An 8925-nucleotide genomic window follows, 5' to 3' on the forward strand; every position below is an offset into this window, starting at 1 on the left:
GGCTCTACCCAACGGATCACGAGTTATGAAAGGGGGCGTGGCTAATGTGTAGGGGGCGGGCATAACTTTCACCAATGAAACAGGCACTCTCTGCTGAGTGATATGACACCTCCCACAAGACTCTACGACAAACGGATCATGAGTTATGAAAGGGGGCGGGGCTAATGTGTAGGGGGCGGGGCTAACCATCCCCAATGAAACAGGCACTCTCTGCTGAGTGATATGACACCTCCCGCAACACTCTACTATAAACGGTTCATGAGATATGAAAGGGGGCGGGGCTAACGTCTTGGGGCGGGGCTATGAGTATAATTTTTCATATACATGTCATCAGTACTGGAGCACCATCATACCTGAGAAATCTGGGGCAGATCGGACTATGTACAGTTGAGTTACAATAACTGCCTGTTTCATGGCGAATGGCTGAAAATGGCCGCCACGCCACGGTCCGCTCGTTAAGTGAAAACTCACGATTTTAATAACTTTTCATCCTCAAGGTCTTAAGATGGTCCTGACCAAATTTCAAATCGATCTGATTAAATCTGTAGGAGGAGTTCGTTAAACTACGCGGCCTATAAAATGCTAAAAGTGACATGAAATCCAATATGGCCGACTTCCGGGTGGGCGGAGCTAATGAAACCCAATGAGGAATATGTTTCAAATGATGAGTGGGATATGCATACCAAATTTCATGAATATCGGATCAACTTTGACAAAGTTAAAATTTCAACGCGTTAGGGGGCGCTATAGAGCCGGCTAAACACACTGAGCCTAATGGCTATACAGTTACATAAAGTTCACAGGTGTCTATCATTTTGCCAATTTTTATGAGATTCCGAGTACCTAAAGGTATGTTCAAAATCTGAAAGACATAAGGGGGCGCTAGAGAGCCAACATGCCACGCCCAAGCAAAATTTCACCACTAAAATGAAGTAATTACTAGTTTGGATGTGTGTGTAAAGTTTCATAAATTTTTGTGCATCCTAAAGTCTTCAAATATGCGTTCGTAAATTCTAAAATCACGCAGGAAGTCCAACATGGCTGACTTCCTGTTTGCCGAAGAAATCTCAAAATCATTTAATCCAGGTACGAGGGCGTGAGCAATGACATACTTGAATTTCGTGAAGATCGAAGAAACTTTCTCTGAAAAACTGCGTACGTTAGGGGGCGCTATGGAGCCCTCTGGAGACACCCGAGCCCAGTCACTCCAGAACATTGAATTTCCCACCAGTTCTGACGCATACTCCACTTTTCGTGAGTTTTGGGGATGGCTAAGGTCGTCAAAAACGCGATCTTGCAGCGGAAAAAGAATAATAATAATAATCCCCAGAAAAACAATAGGTTCCTTGCACTTCGTGCCAGGACACCGTTGGGTCCTGGCACTTTCGTGCTCGGGCCCTAATAATCCCCAGAAAAACAATAGGTTCCTTGCACTTCGTGCCAGGACACCGTTGGGTCCTGGCACTTTCGTGCTCGGGCCCTAATAATAATCCCCAGAAAAACAATAGGTTCCTTGCACTTCGTGCCAGGACACCGTTGGGTCCTGGCACTTTCGTGCTCGGGCCCTAATAATCCCCAGAAAAACAATAGGTTCCTTGCACTTCGTGCCAGGACACCGTTGGGTCCTGGCACTTTCGTGCTCGGGCCCTAATTAAAGCTGCAAGCAGCGATGAACGGGCCCTCGCCCCTTGCGCGTCGAGGATGCTGGCGGGACGCCGACCGACGCGGCCGGGCACCGTGAAGCCGAAACTCTGACGAGCGCCACGACGCCTGCCGCAAGGCTCTACGACAGGCACTCTCTGCTGAGCGATATAACACCTCCCACAAGACTCTACGACAAACGGATCACGAGTTATGAAAGGGGGCGGGGCTAATGTGTAGGGGGCGGGCATAACTTTCACCAATGAAACAGGCACTCTCTGCTGAGTGATATGACACCCCCCACAAGACTCTACTACAAACGGATCATGAGTTATGAAAGGGGGCGGGGCTAAGGTGTAGGGGGCGGGCCTAACCATCCCCAATGAAACAGGCACTCTCTGCTGAGTGATATGACACCTCCCGCAAGACTCTACTATAACCGGTTCATGAGATATGAACGGGGGCGGGGCTAACGTCTTGGGGCGGGGCTATGAGTATAATTTTTCATATACATGTCATCAGTACTGGACCACCATCATACCTGAGAGATTTGGGGCAGATCGGACTATGTACAGTTGAGTTACAATAACTGCCTGTTTCATGGCGAATGGCTCAAAATGGACGCCACGCCACGTTCCGCTCGTTAAGTGAAAACTCACGATTTTAATAACTTTTCATCTTCAAGGTCTTAAGATGGTCCTGACCAAATTTCAAATCGATCTGATTAAATCTGTAGGAGGAGTTCGTTAAAGTACGCGGCCTATAAAATGCTAAAAGTGACATGAAATCCAATATGGCCGACTTCCGGGTGGGCGGAGCTAATGAAACCCAATGAGGAATATGTTTCAAATGATGAGTGGGATATGCATACCAAATTTCATGATTATCGGATCAACTTTGACAAAGTTAAAATTTCAACGCGTTAGGGGGCGCTATAGAGCCGGCTAAACACACTGAGCCTAATGGCTATATATTTAAATAAAGTTCACAGGTGTCTATCATCTTGCCAAATTTCATGAGTTTTCGAGTACCTAAAGGTATGTTCAAAATCTGAAAGACATAAGGGGGCGCTAGAGAGCCAACATGCCACGCCCAAGCAAAATTTCACCACTAAAATGAAGTAATTACTAGTTTGGATGTGTGTGTAAAGTTTCATAAATTTTTGTGCATCCTAAAGTCTTCAAATATTGCGTTCGTAAATTCTAAAATCACGCAGGAAGTCCAACATGGCTGACTTCCTGTTTGCCGAAGAAATCTCAAAATCATTTAATCCAGGTATGAGGGCGTGAGCAATGACATACTTGAATTTCGTGAAGATCGAAGAAACTTTCTCTGAAAAACTGCGTACGTTAGGGGGCGCTATGGAGCCCTCTGGAGACACCCGAGCCCAGTCACTCCAGAACATTGAATTTCCCACCAGTTCTGACGCATACTCCACTTTTCGTGAGTTTTGGGGATGGCTAAGGTCGTCAAAAACGCGATCTTGCAGCGGAAAAAGAATAATAATTAAAGCTGCAAGCAGCGATGAACGGGCCCTCGCCCCTTGCGCGTCGAGGATGCTGGCGGGACGCCGACCGACGCGGCCGGGCACCGTGAAGCCGAAACTCTGACGAGCGCCACGACGCCTGCCGCAAGGCTCTACGACAGGCACTCTCTGCTGAGCGATATAACACCTCCCACAAGACTCTACGACAAACGGATCACGAGTTATGAAAGGGGGCGTGGCTAATGTGTAGGGGGCGGGCATAACTTTCACCAATGAAACAGGCACTCTCTGCTGAGTGATATGACACCCCCCACAAGACTCTACTACAAACGGAACATGAGTTATGAAAGGGGGCGGGGCTAATGTGTAGGGGGCGGGGCTAACCATCCCCAATGAAACAGGCACTCTCTGCTGAGTGATATGACACCTCCCGCAAGACTCTACTATAAACGGTTCATGAGATATGAAAGGGGGCGGGGCTAACGTCTTGGGGCGGGGCTATGAGTATAATTTTTCATATACATGTCATCAGTACTGGACCACCATCATACCTGAGAGATTTGGGGCAGATCGGACTATGTACAGTTGAGTTACAATAACTGCCTGTTTCATGGCGAATGGCTCAAAATGGACGCCACGCCACGTTCCGCTCGTTAAGTGAAAACTCACGATTTTAATAACTTTTCATCTTCAAGGTCTTAAGATGGTCCTGACCAAATTTCAAATCGATCTGATTAAATCTGTAGGAGGAGTTCGTTAAAGTACGCGGCCTATAAAATGCTAAAAGTGACATGAAATCCAATATGGCCGACTTCCGGGTGGGCGGAGCTAATGAAACCCAATGAGGAATATGTTTCAAATGATGAGTGGGATATGCATACCAAATTTCATGATTATCGGATCAACTTTGACAAAGTTAAAATTTCAACGCGTTAGGGGGCGCTATAGAGCCGGCTAAACACACTGAGCCTAATGGCTATATATTTAAATAAAGTTCACAGGTGTCTATCATCTTGCCAAATTTCATGAGTTTTCGAGTACCTAAAGGTATGTTCAAAATCTGAAAGACATAAGGGGGCGCTAGAGAGCCAACATGCCACGCCCAAGCAAAATTTCACCACTAAAATTAAGTAATTACTAGTTTGGATGTGTGTGTAAAGTTTCATAAATTTTTGTGCATCCTAAAGTCTTCAAATATGCGTTCGTAAATTCTAAAATCACGCAGGAAGTCCAACATGGCTGACTTCCTGTTTGCCGAAGAAATCTCAAAATCATTTAATCCAGGTATGAGGGCGTGAGCAATGACATACTTGAATTTCGTGAAGATCGAAGAAACTTTCTCTGAAAAACTGCGTACGTTAGGGGGCGCTATGGAGCCCTCTGGAGACACCCGAGCCCAGTCACTCCAGAACATTGAATTTCCCACCAGTTCTGACGCATACTCCACTTTTCGTGAGTTTTGGGGATGGCTAAGGTCGTCAAAAACGCGATCTTGCAGCGGAAAAAGAATAATAATTAAAGCTGCGAGCAGCGATGAACGGGCCCTCGCCCCTTGCGCGTCGGGGATGCTGGCGGGACGCCGACCGACGCGGCTGGGCACCGTGAAACCGAAACTCTGACGAGCGCCACGACGCCTGCCGCAAGGCTCTACGACAAGCGGTTCACAAGTTATGAAGGGGGGCGTGGCTAATGTGTAGGGGGCGGGTATAACCTTCACCAATGAAACAGGCACTCTCTGCTGAGCGATATAACACCTCCCACAAGACTCTACGACAAACGGATCATGAGTAATGAAAGGGGGGCGTGGCTAATGTGTAGGGGGCGGGCATAACCTTCACCAATGAAACAGGCACTCTCTGCTGAGTGATATGACACCTCCCACAAGACTCTACGACAAACGGATCATGAGTTATGAAAGGGGGCGGGGCTAATGTGTAGGGGCCGTGGCTATGACTATATTTTTGCATTTACATATAATCAGGACTGGACCCTTATCATACCTGAGAAATTTGGGGCAGATCGGACTATGTACAGTTGAGTTAGGGTTAACCCACTCTCTGCTGAGTGATATGACACATCCCACAAGACTCTACTATAAACGGTTCATGAGTTATGAAAGGGGGCGGGGCTAACGTCTTAGGGCGGGGCTATGAGTATAATTTTTCATATACATGTCATCAGTACTGGAGCACCATCATACCTGAGAGATTTGGGGCAGATCGGACTATGTACAGGTGAGTTACAATAACTGGCGAATGGCTCAAAATGGCCGCCACGCTACGGTCCGATCGTTAAGTGGACACTCATCATTTTAATAACTTTTCATCTTCAAGGTCTTAAGATGGTCCTGACCAAATTTCAACTCCATCTGATCAAATCTGTAGGAGGAGTTCGTTAAAGTACGCGGCCAATAAAACTCAAAAATTGGGAAAATCGTACATAAAATCCAATATGGCCGACTTCCGGGTGGGCGGAGCTAATGAAATCCAATGAGGAATATGTTTCAAATGATGAGTGGGATATGCATACCAAATTTCATGAATATCGGATCAACTTTGACAAAGTTAAAATTTCAACGCGTTAGGGGGCGCTATAGAGCCGGCTAAACACACTGAGCCTAATGGCTATACATTTAAATGAAGTTCACAGGTGTCTATCATTTTGCCAAATTTCATGAGTTTTCGAGTACCTAAAGGTATGTTCAAAATCTGAAAGACATAAGGGGGCGCTAGAGAGCCAACATGCGACGCCCAAGCAAAATTTCACCACTAAAATAAACTAATTACGAGTTTGGATGTGCGTGTAAAGTTTCATTATTTTTTGTGCATCCTAAAGTCTTCAAATATGCGTTCGTAAATTCTAAAATCACGCAGGAAGTCCAACATGGCTGACTTCCTGTTGGCCGAAGAAATCTCAAAATCATTTAATCCAGGTATGAGGGCGTGAGCAATGACATACTTGAATTTCGTGAAGATCGAAGAAACTTTCTCGGAAAAACTGCGTACGTTAGGGGGCGCTATGGAGCCCTCTGGAGACACCCGAGCCCAGTCACTCCAGAACATTGAATTTCCCACCAGTTCTGACGCATACTCCACTTTTCGTGAGTTTTGGGGATGGCTAAGGTCGTCAAAAACGCGATCTACCAGCGGAAAAAGAATAATAATTAAAGCTGCAAGCAGCGATGAACGGGCCCTCGCCCCTTGCGCGTCGAGGATGCTGGCGGGACGCCGACCGACGCGGCCGGGCACCGTGAAGCCGAAACTCTGACGAGCGCCACGACGCCTGCCGCAAGGCTCTACGACAGGCACTCTCTGCTGAGCGATATAACACCTCCCACAAGACTCTACGACAAACGGATCACGAGTTATGAAAGGGGGCGTGGCTAATGTGTAGGGGGCGGGCATAACTTTCACCAATGAAACAGGCACTCTCTGCTGAGTGATATGACACCCCCCACAAGACTCTACTACAAACGGATCATGAGTTATGAAAGGGGGCGGGGCTAATGTGTAGGGGGCGGGGCTAACCATCCCCAATGAAACAGGCACTCTCTGCTGAGTGATATGACACCTCCCGCAAGACTCTACTATAAACGGTTCATGAGATATGAAAGGGGGCGGGGCTAACGTCTTGGGGCGGGGCTATGAGTATAATTTTTCATATACATGTCATCAGTACTGGACCACCATCATACCTGAGAGATTTGGGGCAGATCGGACTATGTACAGTTGAGTTACAATAACTGCCTGTTTCATGGCGAATGGCTCAAAATGGACGCCACGCCACGTTCCGCTCGTTAAGTGAAAACTGACGATTTTAATAACTTTTCATCTTCAAGGTCTTAAGATGGTCCTGACCAAATTTCAAATCGATCTGATTAAATCTGTAGGAGGAGTTCGTTAAAGTACGCGGCCTATAAAATGCTAAAAGTGACATGAAATCCAATATGGCCGACTTCCGGGTGGGCGGAGCTAATGAAACCCAATGAGGAATATGTTTCAAATGATGAGTGGGATATGCATACCAAATTTCATGATTATCGGATCAACTTTGACAAAGTTAAAATTTCAACGCGTTAGGGGGCGCTATAGAGCCGGCTAAACACACTGAGCCTAATGGCTATATATTTAAATAAAGTTCACAGGTGTCTATCATCTTGCCAAATTTCATGAGTTTTCGAGTACCTAAAGGTGTGTTCAAAATCTGAAAGACATAAGGGGGCGCTAGAGAGCCAACATGCCACGCCCAAGCAAAATTTCACCACTAAAATGAAGTAATTACTAGTTTGGATGTGTGTGTAAAGTTTCATAAATTTTTGTGCATCCTAAAGTCTTCAAATATGCGTTCGTAAATTCTAAAATCACGCAGGAAGTCCAACATGGCTGACTTCCTGTTTGCCGAAGAAATCTCAAAATCATTTAATCCAGGTATGAGGGCGTGAGCAATGACATACTTGAATTTCGTGAAGATCGAAGAAACTTTCTCGGAAAAACTGCGTACGTTAGGGGGCGCTATGGAGCCCTCTGGAGACACCCGAGCCCAGTCACTCCAGAACATTGAATTTCCCACCAGTTCTGACGCATACTCCACTTTTCGTGAGTTTTGGGGATGGCTAAGGTCGTCAAAAACGCGATCTTGCAGCGGAAAAAGAATAATAATAATAATAATAATAATCCCCAGAAAAACAATAGGTTCCTTGCACTTCGTGCCAGGACACCGTTGGGTCCTGGCACTTTCGTGCTCGGGCCCTAATAATAATTAAAGCTGCAAGCAGCGATGAACGGGCCCTCGCCCCTTGCGCGTCGAGGATGCTGGCGGGACGCCGATCGACGCGGCCGGGCACCGTGAAGCCGAAACTCTGACGAGCGCCACGACGCCTGCCGCAAGGCTCTACGACAGGCACTCTCTGCTGAGCGATATAACACCTCCCACAAGACTCTACGACAAACGGATCACGAGTTATGAAAGGGGGCGTGGCTAATGTGTAGGGGGCGGGCATAACTTTCACCAATGAAACAGGCACTCTCTGCTGAGTGATATGACACCCCCCACAAGACTCTACTACAACCGGATCATGAGTTATGAAAGGGGGCGGGGCTAATGTGTAGGGGGCGGGGCTAACCATCCCCAATGAAACAGGCACTCTCTGCTGAGTGATATGACACCTCCCGCAAGACTCTACTATAAACGGTTCATGAGATATGAAAGGGGGCGGGGCTAACGTCTTGGGGCGGGGCTATGAGTATAATTTTTCATATACATGTCATCAGTACTGGACCACCATCATACCTGAGAGATTTGGGGCAGATCGGACTATGTACAGTTGAGTTACAATAACTGCCTGTTTCATGGCGAATGGCTCAAAATGGACGCCACGCCACGTTCCGCTCGTTAAGTGAAAACTCACGATTTTAATAACTTTTCATCTTCAAGGTCTTAAGATGGTCCTGACCAAATTTCAAATCGATCTGATTAAATCTGTAGGAGGAGTTCGTTAAAGTACGCGGCCTATAAAATGCTAAAAGTGACATGAAATCCAATATGGCCGACTTCCGGGTGGGCGGAGCTAATGAAACCCAATGAGGAATATGTTTCAAATGATGAGTGGGATATGCATACCAAATTTCATGATTATCGGATCAACTTTGACAAAGTTAAAATTTCAACGCGTTAGGGGGCGCTATAGAGCCGGCTAAACACACTGAGCCTAATGGCTATATATTTAAATAAAGTTCACAGGTGTCTATCATCTTGCCAAATTTCATGAGTTTTCGAGTACCTAAAGGTATGTTCAAAAT

The sequence above is a fragment of the Sebastes umbrosus genome, chromosome 4 (genome assembly GCF_015220745.1).
Source record: "Sebastes umbrosus isolate fSebUmb1 chromosome 4, fSebUmb1.pri, whole genome shotgun sequence".
Lineage (NCBI taxonomy): Eukaryota > Metazoa > Chordata > Actinopteri > Perciformes > Sebastidae > Sebastes > Sebastes umbrosus.